This window comes from Balearica regulorum, chromosome 20 (genome assembly GCF_011004875.1).
Source record: "Balearica regulorum gibbericeps isolate bBalReg1 chromosome 20, bBalReg1.pri, whole genome shotgun sequence".
Lineage (NCBI taxonomy): Eukaryota > Metazoa > Chordata > Aves > Gruiformes > Gruidae > Balearica > Balearica regulorum.
This window is the reverse complement of record NC_046203.1, coordinates 4,503,815-4,524,072: the sequence shown is the minus strand read 5'-3', so window position 1 is coordinate 4,524,072 and position 20,258 is coordinate 4,503,815. Positions and strand designations below refer to the sequence as shown.

Below are 20,258 nucleotides of genomic sequence, written 5' to 3'. Positions count from 1 at the left end.
AAGTTACACATAACGTTCAAATTTGTAGTGTAAATGAGAAAAATTTGAATTTACTGAGTTTGCGCAAGTAGAATTTTCTTAAAAAAAACCCACAACACTTTACAGCAAAAATATACCTAGTGCAAGATACTGTTTTTAATGTGCTTCAGTAAGCAGTGCAGACTGGTACAGAAATGCACCCGACAGTTGTTGACTAGGTTTCCATATTTAAGCAGAAGGCTTTTTGTATTCTTTGTAAGGTGTTCAACATGGAAGCACCTTCTCTTGAAGCTGATGAATGACAGGGAGGACTAACTCAGTGTATGCTGAGGATGGATCGTGATTTTTCCTGTGTTTAGAACACCACCACCACCACCTCAGCAGAGAAACAGGCTTCAGAGACTCGTGAGGGTCCAGTGCACTGCACGAGTGGCCGGGGGCTGGAGGGCAGCATCTTTCTTGCACTGCTGCAGAAGCTCTTAGAATAGCGAATTGGAGAGGAGCTTGTTCTCACAAAACAAGGTTCCTGGAATACTTCATACAGTTAGTATGCCTCAAAAAAAAAAAAAAAGCTGTGCTTGTGGCCTGTTCTAATGCTTTTCTACAAGGAATACTTATTTCATCCAGAATTTACTGTTCTGTAAGATGTTGATCTTCACAGTGGCTGTCAGGTGGCAAAGAGCACCCGTGCTCACACAGAAGCTGGATGACGTGTCCTGAGCCGATAACGGCAGAGCCATAGACCTGCCTTACACGGTTCCTGGTAGGCAGAACTTCAATACAGTGCCGCTTCAGCAAAAGTCACTTTTCTTGCCGGAAAGCCACCCCGAGCCGTATGACTGTGCGGTCTCTTAGCTAGCTGGTCCGCAGTTTGCATTCATTGATCAGTGAGTTGATAGAAGTGAAAACCCACCGACAGCAATGAATGTTGATTGCAGCCATTAGAAGCTAAAGATGCGCAGCGCTGTTCCTTCAGACCGCTCCGCTGTGTTTTCACGTGGAATACTCAGTACTGCAGTTGGCTTGACCTCAGGACATAAAACTATTTCAGGGCTTCTTAAAATCTTGGTGACTTCTGGAAAGTACACTTGCACAAGGAGAGTAGTAGAAAAATATTCTTCAGTTTAGAAACTACATTAAAAAAATTATATCAATCGCCTTTTGGGGTAAAGGTGACTTGTTTTGCTTGGTTACTCCACTTATACTACCGATTCTTGCTGTCAGGAATATCTGTTTCATAGTTATATGGTTCTTGACTGTGTGTACCCCAAAGGCTTGAAAACTGCACATTCACTGAACCTTCCCTAGCCTTGCATTTATATTATTTTCCAAAACTTCTCAAGCAGCACATTGTCCTCTAACTCAATGAGGGCCGGGCCTCATCCCAGAAGTATTCACATTACACCAGTATGAGAGACATCCTGCTTAAAAGCATTTAGAATGTCCTCACTGAGTCTACTGCTTGGCTATCAAAAGAACTTCTACAGTGCCATCACGTTTATTGAGGTATCCACTGCTCTTGACAAGTGGTTTATCGCTTTGAACAACTGTTTCAGGTGGTGAAGTTCTGGGTGGTTCAAAATTTTTAGACCACCTTTACGGTAGGAAAGCTCTGACAGTGTACGTTCAAGGTGTCAGCTTGAACCTCCTTCTACCAGCACGTGTTTTGACAAAGGCCTGTTTCGATATTTTAATGCCACTAGGTCCTGCGATACAAGCGTACAAAGGTACAGAGCGTGCTTGAAGGGAACAGCCTTAACTTTCAAGAGCCTGTGCTTTCTCTTGGTCCTGAGACAGGTATCACTTTGTTAAGTGCTGCCCGTCTGTGACCGTATGCAGAAGTAAATTACACACTACAAGATCTCTTCTGCTAGAGCAGCCCAAGACAACATTCCCTGGCACGTGCTTTGAGTCTTTTCTTCTTTTATGGGTTCTGCAGTCCCTGGGGGGAAGCCAACTGCCCGCACCCTCGTGAAGGCACGTGCTGTTAAAGCCTGCTGTGTGCTGTCCTGCATCTCATCGCCCCGATGGGACAGAAAGGGTGCCATGTAGATACTGCTGAGGTGCCTGTGCATTTGGCTTTCTGTTCCTCTGAAAGGAAGGAGGTTTTCTTGCTTGCCTAGTTGTAAAGCAACAGCATGAGTCGCAGGAGCAGCTGGACCTTGCTGGGAGGGATCCGGTCCTCGGCCAGCGTTCCCAGCGAGCAGCTGCTGAAATCGAACGCAGGTTCCTGTGAGCAAATGAACTGACATTCCAAAGCTTTTTCCAGTGAAGCTCAAGTTGCCAGCCCAAATGGAAAGGAGGTTTCCCTCCTGATCTGGCCTGTATTCTGCTATTTTGAACATATACCATGCTCAGATTTGTTTCCAAGTATACCATATGGTGTGGATACGTTACTGCTCTTGTGCTGCCCATACAAAACCTTCCATTGCTCTCAGATACTTTGTTTTGCAGAAATTCTGTTCTAGTATAAAGTTTTAATTTTTTTTTTAAAGAAAACAAACATTTCTTATACACCTATTCATTTTTTTGGAGAAAGTAGAACAACTGGAAAAACTCAACCTCTGTAGCCCTTAATATAATCTGTAAATCATGACCTGTTAATGGCAACCATATGTGAAAAACTATGAAGGTTCAAGCTTTCCATTTAACAGAGGGGTTGTGATAAACCTCAAGGTACAGTCAACGGTCGATGGTTTTTTCTAGTTCTCAAACTCACCGACAGCGTTGAATGTTCACTGAAGCTATCCAAAGATGGCTGTATACATGCACCGTACATATTTTCCATGCATATGTTTTCCATAGACTAACAGTGGAAACACTGCTGAGGACTGCACATTCTTTATTGTAAAGTCTTAAACTGCAAGTATTTTAATTACGAAATGGAACCATGAGGACTAATGAATTGCAGAAGTGTACCACTACAGTTACGGATGCTAAGTTGACTTAGTGTTTCTTAAAACAGCTTAGAATATATCTGAATTGCAGTTGTGAAAAAGCCTTTCCTCCTGTGGATATGCATGTTCTAAATAGCTACGCTAAGGCTGTTTATAATGTTTTAGATTTCTTTATAAAGTTCACTTAAAAAAATTAAAAAGCAGGAGGATAGCCATAACTGTAAACCAACGTAAGTGAGAGCAGGGGGGGATCTGCTGCGTACGGGAGAACATAATGTTTGTTCGTTCTTGCACAGCTCCTATCCCCTCTCTTCTTGACGTGGGTTTTTAGAGGCTTTACCTGTGCCGTTGCTTGAGGGCACGTGGAGTCTCCAACTGCTTGGCTGGACTAAGGTGACCCTTCAGTGGCAGGAGCATCTTACTGGGCAGAGCTGCTGGAGAGCGGGGTGGGGACGGGTCATCGTGCCTGTGCAGTCACTCCATTCCAGCTGGATTAACTTGACCCTAGAATGTTTTTTGTATTGGCTGCGGCTGGGATGATGCTCCCAACCTGTCTGTTGCACTGGCAGGCAGCACAGAACATACTTTGCCCCCTTTGTTTCTTCCCTCTCCTGCCTCTGCTCACTTACTTGTCCAATACTCTGAGCTACCGAGATGTTGTCTCCCTACATGCTGCCAGAAACTTGCAGGTAAACCTTCCAGAGCTGTCTGTGGCAGCTGAAAGCACAAAAGGGCGTCACTGAACCACCGGGGAGGGGAATGCCGCGGGCAGCTTTACAGAGGCATTTAGTGCTGGAGTTCTGCTCAGAGTCCTCCATCCCCGGGAGTGAGATCCAGCAGCCTGGCGTTCGGGGGTGTGGGAAATCCTGCCCAAAGTGAGCCCCTGCGTGAGAAGTCCTTCTGATCCCCAGATCACTTGTAATATGGTCTAGAACATTATTGGAGCAGTTCAACTGCAAGTTTTAAACTGAATATGTAAATGTCTACCTAAGAATGTACTGGTTAGAATAAATGAATGGCGTTATCTTTCCCCTGAAAAGTAGAAAAAGGGATTATTCTTTTAAAATCTCTATATTGCATCTGTCTAATTAATCTTCACTTTTCCACCTGGCTTGCACAGTTTGAGAGAGGAATTATTTGCAGCTTGTTTGTTAAAAATGAAATCTGATGCTGTATCTGAAATAACTTTGCTGTGAGTGAAGTGGAGCCTACAGTTAGTGGGATTGATCTATCACTTTAAAATTCTGGAGACTTGCTTTTAATTCAGAGTATTTTCTCTTGTAGTAGGGACTGTTAAGTGTCTGTCTGAATATCCTGAGCTGATACGTGTAACTTAACAATAAGTGTATTGTCTAATAAAGTACTTGAAACAATCTTCTATATTGAGTAAGCTGTTTGAGAGATGAGCTTGCTCCCAGAATACAGTTTGTCGTCTGCACTTAAATGGACTGATTTTAATGGCATCATTAAACCAAAAAAAAAATCAAAAGAATTCTCTGAAAATTAGTCTCACCTTTTCCTTGCCATCTTTTTGGAGTAGGAGCTGGTGGAAAGAACAAAGAAAATTTGAATTAGTAACGAGCAATGCTCAACCTCGAGTGTTAAGCCTCACATGTCCTGGCGTGAAGGGGGGTAGATATAACATAAATCAAGGAAACTAAGTTCAAGCCAGGCATGAAACTTTGGTTTTAACAAACCAAAGCAGTGTGTTTATATTTAAACTACATTGCGAGAGGGGCTTTTTCCTCAGTTCACTACTTCCTCCTTTTGTACCTCTGCTGACCTTCGGCGTGGTAACTTTCATCTTCTCCTTCCATGATTTGAGAGCTTGCATTTCTGCTGAACGTTCAAAACACACTGTACATGCTATTTCTATATCCTGGCTGCACACTCCTTCCCTCTTGCAAAGTTCAAAGCTCTGCATCAGCTAGATTTTTGGACAGATTCTGAGATGATAAAATAATTCTCTGGAAACTGTAACTGGGCAATATGTGCAAGGCTCGGGATAGACAAAGATGAAATCTTTACAACCACTCTGTTGTTGGAAGCTTTACCTCCAGAACTGTGTGTACAAAAACCATGTTCTCTTTTTGCTCTCCAAGTCCTTTCTCTCTCTTTTGGGGGTGTGTATATATACATACATAAGTATGTATCCATACAGTGTAAGGAAAGAGAGAGGATCGCCCTGTTAGGGCAAGAGCCATCTGAAAACTCCAGTAGTGCTACCAGCACAGAGATAGGGATTTCTCTTCCACATAGTCCTGGTGCTTTCTCTTCTTATTGTCGCTCAAGCGATTGCCTGCGTCTTATCACAAAACAGGTGATGTCATTTTTCATCTGTTCTCCTCCCTGGTTTGCTTCCCTATTGATGTATCTCTGTGCTCGCCGCAAGCCTCGCCAGCGGGGAGCAGAGCACCCGGGACAGCTTTGAGCGGGGTGAGCAGAGGGCGGCTGGAAAAGCCTGGACTGAACGGCTGTTGCCTGAGCCTACTGTACAAGAACTTTTGTTCATTTTTTTGCATTAGCAGGGTGGAACCGGTAAGATGCTGTTGAGATTGTTATTTTGTGGCCTGCTTAGTTTGGTCTGGCACGCCCCAAAAGTTATTATCTGCACTGACTCTTCACCATGCCTTCCTCTCGGACTTCTTTCGCCTAGGAAGCACTGAAACCAGTCCACAGTTGACAATTGCCACTTCTATTGTTATTGCTTAATTATTATTTTCCATCGCGGAAAAAACATTAAGCAGACCCGACACCTCCCTAGATGCTAAAGGCAGTCAGGCTTGGCTCCCTGAAAGCCCGACTGTTAGCTCTGTACATGGAACGCCTAATAAACTGGAATCCCTGTGAGGTTCATCAGTGTAATGACGTGGATCAGGGAGCTAGTGGGTTGCTGAAGTAGAACTGCACAATGAAAATACTGTAGTTTCAGAGCACATGGGGTTTTCTTTCAACTTAGATCGGAGAGAATGGGTTTCTGTATAAAGAAAACGGTTTCCTCAAAATATGCATACAAACCCTGAAGCAGAGAGGTTAAGCTGTTAATTGTCTGAAGTATGGGGGCGGGATTTAGTTAATTTTGTGGATGTTTCTGGTACTCTGTGTATTTATGGTGCCTGAACAATTCTTACACCCGAATTCAATCATTCTATTAGTTCCTCACAATAAGGCTTTTATTTATAGCAGGGCAGAAATCCTAACGGCACTGCCCTAAAGTGTCACTAAATAAATTTAACATATGCATCTGGTGGTAAAAGGGCTACACTTTCCCTTCCACCCCCTGCTATAGCTGTGACTCTTAGGAGGGAGGTGTGCAACCTCAGCGTGTGGAAATCAGGGCTGAGGTTGTGCTCAGCACACGACAGTGCGTTAGTGCCTGCCTTGGACCATCCATGTGCAAGCATGTTTACTTTGTCCTGTAACAAGTTTTAATTGCACTATAAAAATGTGTTTTCTTTGTAGTGTAAATGACCTCAGCAGTGTAAGCATGCAAATACATCTTGGCGAGACAACAGGGAGACCGGAGGACGTAATAACGGGCAGTATTTTTAGTTATTGCTGTTGTTTTCACTGAAACCTGGGTGAACCTTTAAGTAGCAATGGCATGGCCAAACACTTCAGGTCCAGAAGTTATCTACGGTTAGCAATGGAGATTTTTTTAACTGTCCAAAAGCTTCTTGGGCTACTACTTGACCAGTCTAGGGACTACGAGAAACCAGCGGACAAAGTTACCAGTCTGTTCCATTTGCCCTTTCAGAGTGTAGTGCTTGATGGTGATCCTAGAGAAAATAAACACAGAGCTCTTCTGGGACCCAAGAGAAATGCAATTAATACCAGTTTCCAGCAATTTATGGAGGACTTATCAAGTTATTTTTATCTCATTTTGAGTTGATAAGCTTGCTTGTGGATGCAACATACCCTAGACTTTTGTAAGGTGTTTCAGTTAATACCGCATGACAACTTAAACTGGTATGATACAAATTTGCTGTGGCAAATGTTAAAAGGATTACAAAATGCCAAACGGGTAGGTCTGAATGCAATTCTGAGCAGGAACTTCATCAGGTTGGTGCAGTCTTAGAGTGACTGTTTGCCATGTCCCAAAACATTGCTGTTACTGGCCTGGGAGAAACAGCATTGGCTGTTAGCAGGTTTGGGGTTTTTTAGATAGAACAGCGATACAAATCTGGATCTCTAGATAAATCAAGCATAAATGAATGCTTCAGTATAGTCAAATGCAAAGTTACATGTTTGGGAACAAGGAATATACACCATGTGTGAACATAAAGGACTCCACTGTACGACGCAGTACTTGCTATGGTAGATAATTAACTGCATGTGTGTGCACAATCTGACTTTTACTACTGTGCAAACAATGAACTACTGAACAGGGATAGAAGCTGTTGCATCTTGCTGTGTTTGGTTCTCCTGCAACTGCTGAAATGTCCAGTTCTGGTACAGGCTGCCCTGAAGAGATCTCCGAGCTGAACGGGCTCTGCAGAGATGGGTGGAGAGCAATCAAATCATCAGAAAGGCTGCTGCCAGTAAAATAAAGTTCTCTGAAGTAAACTAGTGCAGGTCAGGGAATTTTGTCCTGTCTGTTAGGATCCTGACCTGCCCCCTGAGCCAGTTCAAGCACAGCAGCACTGCCCCGGGCTTGGCAATGGCTCTGGTTTAGCAGGGGGAAAGCCGAACACTGACGTTGGGTGTTAGCAGGGAAAAATGGTTTGACGTGCTCTTCAGAAACCTGATGTGTGAACTTCTCTTTCAAGAGCGTATGGAAGAGTGGAAAGCTGTTTTGAACTACAGGGAGCTGATTTTGCAACAAACCAAATTATTTTATATTATACACTCCTTGCTCTTGGAAAATATCGGACTAAGTCTCAACAAGTAATTTTAGCAGAAATTTGATTCTTTTTGCCAAACATGATAATATTTTAAATTAAGGCATTTATGAACGAGCTAGTCTGGATGTTCTTGCAATCTGACATCCCAGGTTGAATAATCAGATGCCCTCTAGTTTTTTTAAGCCCTTTACTGAACTCTTTCCAAGCCACTGAAATAGTGAAATAGTTGTATTTTTAAAACAAAACTTGTTTTACCTTTCTAGAATCACACACACAAGCTCTCAGGATCAAACCCTCCATCTCCTGCTACCTGCTGAAGGAAATATTTGTCAAATATGCTTGTAGCGAGAAGGGCGGCTGGGGCTGGAAGACATTACCATGGCCTGAAGCATCCTCGCTGACCTACTTACCCGGGACTGACCGTACTGGATTAGGCTCCAGCTCACTATCCTGTCTCCCAAGTTGTTTGTGCGTCTGATCCCTTCACCTTACACAAAATGTCGCAAGACCTGCCTGCCTCTTCACCAAATTTTCCAAGGGACTAAGTACAATTTCACCCAGGCAAACTGGGGAGGAGATAAGGAGCTTCTTCAGGACCGTAACAGCTTTCCAGCACCCCGAGGGTGGCATAAGGGATGTTTTTCCATGCAGACCCAGCAGGGATGGTTTTTGGAGCAAGCTGCACTTAGGAGCTATTTGTACCTGCAGCTTACATGGAACAGAAATTACCCCAGCCCAGGATGTCTTAATAATAGTGTATCTTCATCTCATTTCACCTAACTTCAGAAACTGTCTTTGTTGGAAAAAAACTACCTTGATGTTTGGGACCCCTATTGAACTGTAGCTCTTGGCTGCAATCAATAAAGTTGTTCTGACACCAAAATAAAATCAAGACAGTGGCTAATGGATGCCTGGAAAAGGATGCAAGCAGGAGAAACTTGCATATTTCCTACTAATCATCTCCTGTGTTCCAGACATTTTTCAACACACACACAGACTTCCGGAGACAGGCTTCTGTGCATTCAGTAACCATGAGTGCACTTTTCTTTTCATGAATTTGCGCAGCTTCCCAGTGAACTTTTATCTCCCATCTTTTAAGATAACATTTGCTGCCATGAAGATTACTGTCTGTATTAATCGTTTTTAGTAGAGGAGTCTCGGGTGCCATCCTTGTGAATTCCTGCAGTTGTCCTATGCCCTGACACATCTAATGCTGGGTAAGCAGCTTCTGCAGATATAAATAACATTGTCTCTTTTGGTATATCAAACCTGCTAATAATTCTTCATCACTGAAATACCGCATTGCTCTAGACCTAGGATGCTTTACATTTATTATGGTGGTGAATTTAGGATAAGTACTTCTTCAGAAGATACTCCTATGCTGACTGCTCTTCTTGGCTGGCAACTCTGTGTCTCTGTGACGATCAAAAAGATTTCTCGTTAGCTGTGAATTTAGGCATAGTTCCTGCGCCTCGCTTTTGGGAAGGAGAGAGATGATCCTAACTACAGATGATTCTGTTACTGAGATTGTTTTCTGCCTTTTAGTGTTTTAGAAATTTAACATTTAGAAATCAGTATGACAGTCTTCGCAAAAAGTCGTTCTTCTGTTGCAGCGAATTGCCTTTTTGCTCTGAGATTGGAACTAGTTGGGCTTGGCCAGTCTTTTTCAGGGCAGGGAAGGCAGAAAATGCCTTCTGTTCTTATCCTAGTCTCAACAGTCAAACTGAGATTCCCTTGTTATCGTTTCTGAACTGTATAATGTAGCTGGAGACAATAATGTTAAAGAGAATCCTGTTTTTTGGAATTAGGGTCTCCTTTGTTTCTGATGAGCCAGTGCACGCCACAAAGCCTGTGTTGTGTGGGCTCATCCTGAACGTGACGCCTGCCCTGGTAGGTGTGTGTTACAGGGAATCATTTCAGTTTTTCAACTTAAGACACTGCAGAAATGCCCAGAACCTGCACGTGCAATTGCCAAACATGGGGAAGTATCTTGTAATCAGGAGAGAAATTGGAGGTATTTGTTCTGTTGATATGGCTTGATCTTTACAGACTACTAAACCATGATCCCTGCTACAGAAGGACGGTCCATTCCGGAGCAGGACACTTCACAGGTGGCTTCCTGTGACTCCAGACCAGTGACATGACCCCGGCTTTAACTGCTGCAGCGTGTCGTGTTCGCGCCCTGATCGTACATAACAACATCAAAATAGAGATTTTATTTTCATATGTTAATTGGGACTTTTATATTTGACTCACTGTTTGGAATATTAGCAATTCTAGCTGGATAAAGCTTAGGTTATCTGCTTGGGAAGCAGTATGGGTGGAGAGGGATCAAATGAAGGATTTGCTTTTCATAATCACAAGTCCCCTCCCGATTCATTGATAACTGTCCCTTTGAAGATAATTAGTTTCTGGTTTTCAGCTTTATAATCTAACACTTCTCATCTGAGAGACTTCAAGATTTGGAGTTCTTCTCAAAAAAACCATCTCTAAAATCTCACTTTTTGGTTCCGTTTCGGCAGCATGCCACCTCTGGGTCGATCTCACGCTGCCATCTTGTAAGACTCCATTTCACAATACGCTTAGTACGATAAACACTTTACCTCCAATAACCATAAATAACCGAAGCAAAGAAAATGAAATGACGACAACATTGTGATGAGCAGGAAAAATCCATCCTGCCATCTTCCCGTTCTCCTCCTCCCAGCCGTTGTGAGATTTCTTACCACGTGCCATCGTCTGGCGGAGCTGGAAGCGCGTTATTCTTTTGATGAGAAGTGTGGCTTCCTCAAGAGCCGAATGGGTGCTACACACCGACCCAGCACCCTGATCTCACTGAACCTGTGCAAGACGCTGCCTTCCCATTTTCTGGGTTTGGTTACTCCTGTTTAGTCACGGCGGGGACCGTGAGGCTTCAACGTATAGAGCTCCACGCTGTCAGGGGAAAAACGTGATTACGTCCTACGTGTGGTCTAATCCACACAATGGACGAATTTCCAACACGTTTCATTGCTGTTTGTTCACGTTTTCACGTCAAACTCATTTAGCCTTGTTTACAGATGATGTAAACTACAGCGTGCACACACAGCATTGACTTTAGAGAACTGTATTTCTGTGATACTTTTCTTTCCACTGGTTGTGTATGCTGCTCAGCCAGAGAGCAGCGGCATCTTTGTAACTCTTCTTCAGGTGTTAAAATTTAAAATAGAAGTATCTTCAAAGACTCTTGTAGAACAACTAAGTATGATTTTGGGGAAAAAAAGACACTCTCATATCTGGTTACCAGGCAAATATTCTGTTGGAAGAAAGACTTCCTCCCCCCCTCTTATATATTTAATCTCTTTGCTTTTGTGTGCTTTTAAATATTGGATGGATGTGGATATGACCCCCAGGTGAGCAGGACTGAGCCATTCTTTTCTGAATTATACATTTAGCCTATTTAAATGCAGCCATCATGTGAAACAAAAAGGAGAAAATGTACTTATGTTCATTTAGAAGAATGATCTTTGGATAACGTCACCCAAATATCGCTGGGTTTTTATCTTGCCTATAAAATAAATTGGTCCCAGTGTGCTGTGAGATGCATGTAAAAGTTTGAATATGAAAGTAGTATAAAATTCAGATGACTTGGTAGAACTGGCTTTAGAATTTTGAAAAAATTGGAACAGATTTACTAAGTACCATTTCTGAGGGAGTGACGTTCTGGAGATTTTAATCTGCAAATCTCAATCTATTGGCACTTGTTTTGTGTGTGTCCTCCTCTACTGCGGTTTGGTGGTACCTACCTTTTCTCCTGGGTGAGATGAGAGCACAACTGTTCTAGATGTGTGTTGTACCACAGTGCTCTCGGCACGATAAGCCACAGAGACTGATGATGATGATAATTCTAAAATTTGGTTGGCGTACCGTTCTTTGAATTGCCAATTCCACAGTCACTTCATTATTTTTACAGTTTTCCTTTTACCCTGAATTCATCGGTGTTCAGAAAATACCTTCTAATATTTTAAGATACACCTTCTCTCCTTCCCTCTCCCAAATACACCAACAACCTGGTGTCTTTGCATGATTTGTGTTTCAGTAATTGCTTTCTAGCCGGAACAATTAAGAGCTGAGAGCAGAGGAAATTTGTCATAAAATGTTCCAAATGGAAATCTGCTTTTATGTGGTTTCAGAATGACAACCCAGAAAGCATAGGTGGATATACTGCAATAGTGTCAGAATTCAGATAGCAAAATCTTTCTAGTCAGTGAGCAAACACCAGGGGTTTAGGAGGGAAGGCTGGTTCTGTTCGCAGGCTGAGCAATCCAACTATCCTTCGAGGGCACCACAAAGCTCGCACAGACGATACAAACGGAATAGCCTTGCTTTACTCAAATATTTCAGTATGTTCGTCATTTCCAGAGTAGACTGCAAAAATATTGCATCTATCCACTGGTTACTGAAGGAAAAAAATGAATTAAATAGGGCAAACAAAGCTGAAGCTAAGCTATTATGTATTTCAGATTGCTTAGTATTTGGCATGTGGACCAAATGCTTTAGATTATAAGGCATAAGCCTTTCAGAACCTTAAGTTATTTTAAAATTAAATGGATGACAGGCACAGGTCTGCTGCATGGATTTGATTTTCTTTGTGTCTTAGCAGAAGTAGTAAGCAATGTCTGTAAGTATCTAATAAAGCTATTTTCTGCTATTATAGAGAGGTTTACTATGAGAAACAGAGCTGAGACAGTACCACATTTTCAATAAAACAAATTGAACAGATTCTCAGAAATCTAGGTCACAGTAACAGATGACCTATACATGGTCCTAGTTTTTGATGCAACTGTCTAATCTGCTCTGAGAGTACTAGCCAGACATCATTCCTAATTGACCTTGATATTCAGTGAACAGAAAGAAAGCTAAAGCCACATGATATTTAAATCTTTAGCAGAAAAAAATATATGGCAAACTTGAACGCATTCTGTTTTATAACTAGAAGCTGTATTTGTCATGTGAACCTTGTCTGCGAACGTGTTGATCAGCTTAAAAATCTGAACTTGAGACACCATCTAAGGAAAGAAATCTGAATACGACTAGCTGTTCATAACATCCAGTACCAGAGGAGAGTTTTCATGTCCCTTGTAGTACCGTGTTTTGTGATGCAGCTGCCCTGCCAGGCTTCCCCAGACTTTCTCCTGGAGGTCTAATGTTCCCTGGCTACGGCAGAGCTCGCTCCTTCCCTTGGACTGGTCAGTTCAGCTCGAAGCACGAGACCTAGCGGTACCCAGATTGAAGGCACTGCAATTATGTAAATGGAACTGCTGACACGCCAGGGCACGGGCGTGCGTGCAGCTGTAGATGTAAGTATAATATGGGAGACTGGAAATTACAGGATGTGTGGTTAAACCCTGACCAGCTCAGTTTATAGACCAGACCGATCCTTTCTGTCCATGACATCAGACTTTAGCGTTATTTACCGAAGGCACTACGGGCTTTCCACGTGTGAGAAAAGACGGATGTGTACTTTTGCGCTAAAGTAAACGTATGGTCTGCCAGTAAGCCCAAAAGAAACCAAGTAGTAAAGCCCTGAACGCTCATACGCCAAGATACTTTTCAAGACAACTATAAACTGATTTAGGTTACTAAATGAGGAATCAGTAAACGTACCCCAGGAACGTTTCGGATCGATAACCTCTGGTTTGCTGGACCTCACCAACTGTTTCAGTGTGCCTGTATTTGGCAAGAAACAACCGCGTCACTTGTGAGGTTTGTCACGCCTAGGGCTGGAGCTGCCCTCAGAACGCAGGGATGATCTCCTGTGCGTTAAAAGCAGCTGAAGTTGTGCTGCGGGGAGCCCCTTGTAAGCTGACGGCAGCGTCCCGCGGGGACACACCTTCGTGCACCGCATGCTGCCCTGGGCCCCTCCACCCTGAGCGTTCTCCTGCCCTTAATCACGTTTTGGCATCTTGTCTCAGACAGTCTGGCCTTTTTGTGTCCAACACGGGTTAACCGCAGGTCTGAGTAACACGGTGTTGCAAAACCAAATTGTGTACGGTTGTACAGCAGTTAAGGTAGAAAGCGACCTGCTTCCGAGCAGGCGGAATTCCCCTTCCCAGCCTCCTGCAATATTTACTCCCATGTGCGGACTGAGGTGGCACAATTAATGGTAACGCAGAAAGGTTTTGGTGTTCAGATGCAGGCTTCAGCGCGCTCAAAATTTGCAGTTTGGTGCAATGGTCATTCATGGTTGACGGTGGTAATTTCTTTGCGTTGTGGCTCAGGACAGCTGCTGATGGTTCACGCTACCTTCAGGCAGCACAGGGCAAGTCAGAATGACTGAAGTCTATTTAAAAAAGGTGATGTCATCAGTCTGTATGTCAGCGTTGCTTCTTATGAAAAAAAACCTCCATGCTTTTGTTTTATCCTTAACATAAAAATACCCGATTGTCGACTTTTGAGTTCTTAGTGCTTGAAACTTTTGAGTGATATTAATCAATACTGTGGTTTTGAAATTATTACAGCATCTGCTGGCTATTATTGAGATAAAATGAAATTCTTAGGATTCCACATTTTTTGTCAAATTGCCAAGTGTATTGCTAGATTTCAGCATACCTGATGCATTTTTATTGGCAACTAAGCCTGTAATGCAGTACTATATATTAATGTATAGTGACATTATATATGCGTTGGTCTCTTACATCAGCTGCAACTTCCAAGTCTGCTCGTGGTTAACAGGTTTCTTCTTTTTTGTGGGTCTTTATAAACTTTCTATTGGAATAGCCATAACTGGAGTCGGGAGAACCGACTTTTGAATTATCTGTTATTTCTATGTGCAGTTTAAAAAAAGAAAAGGCCCACACGGGAACAGCCATCAGCATCCTTTCCTTATGTGCATGATGGGATCATTCCCACGTCCAAGCTGAGCATGCAGATGTTTATGGGGGTGGGTTATGTCCAGACATTCCTTTTATGGCTATTTTGATTAGGCAGAGGCTCTTTTGCCAACCTCTAATGGTCTGGTTTCCATTCAAAGCGATATACTTCACAGGTATTCAAACTCTTAAGACCTAATTGCAAGGGCAGAATTTAACTTTCCAGTATTTTTTCTTTTCGGCAGCACTTTCAAGGAGTAGGTTTTAAAAAATCAGCCTCTAGATGAATACCAAGTATTACCAGTCCTAGTGGTACCAGAAAAGGTTGCTGCATTTCAAGAATGCCATGGTATTCAATCTAAAAGTGCTTTGTAGGTAGAGCCATCAATAAATTATTAAAAATAATCTGCAATATTTTTGTTCAAAGGCTTATTTTAGGTAGAACCTTCTGGGTTTGTAAGTACCAGCAAGGAAAAAAAAAAAAAACTTGATTGTAATCTAGCTTGATTCTTATCACCTAAGTTTTACTGAGAAGTAATACACCCAAGCCATTGTACTACATCAGGAAGAGAATTCAAGGAAATTATATAATTATTCAGACAGAACTGACTCCTGTGAAAAGTATTTACATTCACATTTGTGCTTCTAATGTTCTGAAATAGTAGCCGAAAGTTACATGAGCTGCCCCCTCACATGTGTGGATGTTTTGTTATTCTTTCATGTAGCACCTTAGAGAGGATTCCACTTTTTTCAAAAATTGTGGTGTGTTAGTCATCCAGTCTTTCTTTGCCCTGCGTTGCTCAAAGGAGCAATGGAAGCAAGTCCATCGTCTGCCTCCGAGGCTGGTGCGGAGCATCAGCACGAGTCTTCCCGCGTGCCTTGGAAGAGGCACCCGTTTTCCTCACTTGAAAATTCTTCCCCTTTTTCTGAGGCACAAGGATTGCATTGCTAAAATACGCCTAAAAGCAGCAAACAGCCCAACCCTTGTTTTCTGTATTTTAGGATACTTTGTATCTCTGTGGTTCACAATAAACACACACATTTCACAACTGCGGTACATTATAACTCTCACTTTCATTGTTTTTCCTGGGTGAAGAAGAGAGCTAAGTCACTCCTGCTGCGCTCGTAGTCATACTCGAGGCGCTCCCGGCTGCTCTCTAACGCTGTACGCCTGTGCAAATTTTAAGAGTCTTAATACCCAGTTGGACCGGGTTTTTTAGCTGGTGCGAAGTTGGTGGGGTAGGGAAGATTTATGGAAAAATATGGAAAATGAAGAGGAACAGCCCCAACGTTCCTGCTCTTTGGGAGAAGATTGAACCGACTTTCGCCCCTCCGCTGAGGCACCGCGCACAGTGAGGGGCAGGCTTTTCATCTAATAAAACCTGCTGGTTGGTTTTCTAATCTTGATCATTTCTGCTCATTGGCTCCAATCAGCGGATTAAAGCCCAGTCTCTGAGGAGTTCTCATTTTAACTCTAGACTGGGGGGGAAGTAGGGGAAATGGGAGGTACCAGACACTGAACGTTTTGGGTTTATTTTTCTTATTTATTTTGGTATTTGCCAAGTTGACACAACGGAATAACGCCCTCCTCCACAACTGATACAGGAGACCCACCGAGTAAATGCACTGAGCCCTTTACGCTGCAGTCAGCTGCCCAGCCTCATCCCCTTACAGCCACCGTTAAAATGAAGTCCATCACACCACCAACACCACCACATCTCATGCTAGACATCAGCTGCCTCAGTAACAAATCTCTGCTTTTTTATAAACACTTTGAGGTTTTCTGTCCTCAAAATTCTTTTAATTCCCCCCCCCCCCCCCCCCAAATTAAAATCTCCAGCCAGATCATGCTTCTGCCTTCCAGGCACAGGGCAGCGACCACAGCTGAAAAGTAACCATATGGACTTCATGATTTTATGTACTGTGACAATAAAGCTTTTATGACATTCTAGGTGGTTAAAAATGGCAGTAAGGAGCTCTTAAACATGGCACAGTCATGTTGCTTTTCTGAACCGGCAGACCTGCCAACAGTGCATCAAAAGCTGTAATTTCCTGTGCACTGAAGCCCCCTATCTCTGCTGCCTCCAGCTTTGTGTCCCAGGGCTTGTGCCTGTGTGCTAACAAATCTCTATTGTCCAGCGGGGCGAATAGTGGCTGGGACGAAAGAATTGCTGTCTGGTTTCTATTCAAATCCAGGTAGTCAGATATATGAATGGAGTTTCTCGAACAGCCATGTGAATAACCTCTGCTCTGCGTGGAGGCTGCAAATGCTTAACGGGCTGGCGGGTCTGCGCCCCAGCGCCTCGGCTGCGGAAAGCACAAGAGTTTGAAATACACTTTTAATGCTCCTCGTGGCTTTTAATACTTATTAACTTGAAAAATATGCTATCTCGCATTCCTCGAGAAAACAAGGAGGGTAAATCATCCCCCTCTCAACTTTATAAACTTGTTGAGGAATTCTACTTATAGCTTTAAAAATGAGTTGATTTTGCTAAGAAACCGACAGGAAAAAGTTGATGAAAATTATTTTCTTAGAACATACCAGATTTATAAGTATGTTGACCGAGTCTTTTATTGTACGCAGAGCCTGCTGCAAGCGTCACACTTAATAACTGCAGATGGTTTCGGGAGTAAATACACTAAATTTCTTTTAGAGTAAGTTACAATAAGAAGAATTTGTGGTATGATAGTTTGAGCAGGAATTGGAAATCGGGGTTTGGGTTACTTTTTTTTGGGGGGGGGGGAGGGGTTGGTAATTAAAGTAAAATAAGGCAGTTGCACAGCTTCGCCCAAACCAGACCTGTTTGCAGAACTAAACCCCTCAGACTCGGGCTGTCTCGGCCCTCTCCTACCCCACTCGAGACCTAACCCCAACTGTCGCTAACCAGTCGCGATATCGATTGACCGCTTCACACACACACACACACACCCCCACCCCCGTCCTCCGCGTCCCGCAGGTGCTACCGGAGAAGCACCGAGCCACCCCGGGAAGACGGACCCAGACAAAAGAGGGGGGGAACCGGGGACAAAAGAAGGGGGGACCGGGGGTATCTCCATCCTCCGCGTCCCCGCCCCGCGGCAGCGGCGCCCGGCACCGCCGAGCCCCGCGGGACGCGGGGCTCGGCGGTGCCGGGCGCCGCTGCCGCGGGGCGGGGACGCCTCTCGTCTGGGGGGTTCCCCCCCCCCCCCCTCCTTTGTGTCCCCGTCTGGTTCAGTTCCTCCCCGCCAGCCCTCGGGCGACACTCGTGTCTGGTTACCGACCCAGACCCGGGAGCAACTTCCAGTACCGGGGAATCGCTGGAGTTTTTTTTCCTTCTTCTTTGGGGGAACGGGGGGGGGGTGGGGGGTGTGTGTGGGGGGGAACTGCTGCCTGCTTCTCCCCCCCCCCCCCGCCAAGGCAGCCGCAGGGAGCGGCTCCCTCCAGCTGTGTTACATTAGCAGATGTGTGTGTGTGTGTATATATATATATATATAAGCAAGCTTCTGTTCAGAGAACAAAGGAACACGTGCAGAAATGAGACTAGGAAAAAAAAAAATATAATAAAAATCCCCTGACAGCACGTCGGGACGCAGGGCGGCCCCCGATCCCCCACCCCCCCAACCCCGGCGGCGTTAGCAATTAAACCGGTGGTTAATCGCAATTAAAGCCTTACCTGGCGGGCGGCGCGCTCCTGGGGAAGGCTCCGCGCTTGTGCTCCCTCTCCCCCTCCAAAAAAAAAAAAAAAAAAAAAAAAAAAAGAAAAAAAAAAAAAAATTGCTGCCGGTGCGGGCGGGACGGCAACTCCCCGCCGCTCAAGGCGCGGCCTCAGCCCGGGAAAGCGGCGGAGTTTCTCGGCGGGCCCCGCCGGTTCCCCCCGCCGGCCGCGCAGCCCCGTCCGCCGCCCCCCGCCCCGCTATATAGGGCCCAGATGACGGGCAGGGGCGCAGCCGGTCATGTGCGCGTTGCGGCGACGCCGATTCGCTGTCCCGGCGCGGGGTCTCCTCCTGATTGGGCCGGGCCCGCGCACCGGAGGGTTCCCCCCCGCCGGCGGGGCGCAGGCCGGGGCGCGGGGCCGCTTGTTTGGGTGCCGGGCGGCGGCGGGGCTGTCTGACGGGCCCGGCGCCGCCTCCGCCCCCCCGCACCGACACCTGCCTCCGCCCGGCCCGCGGCCCCCGCGGCGCTGCCCCGCGCCCTCAGCCCCCGCGGCAGCGAGCGGGGATTCGTGCCGTATCGCCGCCGCACAATGGGATCAAACCAGCCCGCGGCGAACCCCCCGCTCCGGCCCCAGGAAACGCGTCGCTTCGCCAGACCGCACCTACCCCGAACGAGGGAGCGAGCGACGCCGGAGCAACGCGTTGGGTGCCCGGCGCGCCGGGCCCCCCGCTTTCCCTTCTGCCGGGCTGTCACCCCCGTTCCGGCGCCCGGCCACGTAGAGCCCGCCGGGAGGGTACCGGTCCCCGGCGAGCTGTGGCCAGGCGGTCCGGGGCTGCTCTCTTCGGCCTCCCCGACCCCGCGGACCCGGGGATTTATTGCTGGTCTGGCTGGGCCACTGGGAAACTGGGTCACTGTGCGGCGCGGCCCGGCGCGGCATCTCTGCTCAGCACGTGGACGTATTTTTACATTTATTTAATGTGAGTCGACTTCGTGTTTGTACTTAAAGGCAGCAATATGTCATAGTAAGGTTCCAGCGCTTTTAAAGTACGCTGTAGGCTGCTGGAAAACATCTCGGGGATTGTCTCCTCCAGAGCAGTTGGACGACTCCCACCCATCTCATCGGTAAAGCTGCCTCCAAACCGTACGGGACATCGAGGCAACTTTCCGTCTGTTTTACAAGTGTCCCTGTTAGTAACAACGCTGCTGTCAGAGCACGGCAAGAGTAGCTATTCCCGTTTTAATTGCAGGACAGAAATAAGATGCCTTTAAGCACGTTCTCCAGTGAGACCACCTGATGATCAATGAATTCCGCTAACCTGCTAGTTTCAGTGCGTTTGGACTAGCAAAACTCAAAGCTGCTCCCACAGACTTGTCTGTGACCTCTCCCTGTGCTGGAACAGTAAAAGGAGGCACCGGGATGTCTCTGGAATTGCACAATGAGGATGCGCCAACTTTGATTTGTAAAGCGTTTTCAGTGGGAATGCAAGACCATGGAGATAAGTAGGGAGAGGTTAATGTACTCGTTCCATTCTCTCTTCTCATTCTTTTCCAGTCCTTTTAGTCTTCTGTCTCCGCTTGTTGTCAGTAGTTGACCTTTCTTTCTTCTCTGAGGACATTTTGACACAGGGAGACCAAAGTACTGGACACCTTCCTTGGAGTGGAGGTTGGACTAGATGATGCCTGAGGTCCCTCCCAAGCTACGACCCTAGAGGCAAAACGTGCGCCGTAGGAAAGGTTTTCTTTCTCTAACACTCCATGCCCGTTCTCTCTCTGTGTTTTGCTGCTGTTAAAATGCTTTTCATAATGACTACGGTAACGTACTGCTGATTCTGGATTCCTCTGCTGCGCTGGTTGGACAGCCCCAGCTCCCCGAGGCAGTGAGCACGCACTGGTGACTGATGGAGAGGAAGGTGCTGCAGCAGCGACGCGGTTCGTGCCCTTTGGTTGGTCTAGTGGAACGTGGGTTTGCTGAGCATCGTACGTCGTGTCCTGATGCCTACGTTAGGAGCCCCTTCTGGGACACGGAGGAGTGGGAGGGGTGGGTCCGAGGTGC

At 45.5% G+C, this 20,258-nt stretch overlaps 1 protein-coding gene and 1 long non-coding RNA gene across 4 annotated transcripts in view; one reads left to right on the top strand and one right to left on the bottom strand.

Annotated features, from left to right (window-relative positions):
• Positions 1-20,258, top strand: part of NR6A1 (nuclear receptor subfamily 6 group A member 1) — a 98,309-nt gene that overhangs the window by 24,025 nt on the left and 54,026 nt on the right. The gene's annotated exons all lie outside the window — the stretch shown is intronic.
• On the bottom strand, positions 96-18,278 carry LOC142604673 (uncharacterized). Its single transcript, XR_012838522.1, has 4 exons — positions 18,225-18,278; positions 4,390-4,419; positions 3,217-3,380; positions 96-2,189 (listed from the first exon to the last, which is right to left on the bottom strand). It is a non-coding gene; the product is annotated as an uncharacterized LOC142604673 (long non-coding RNA).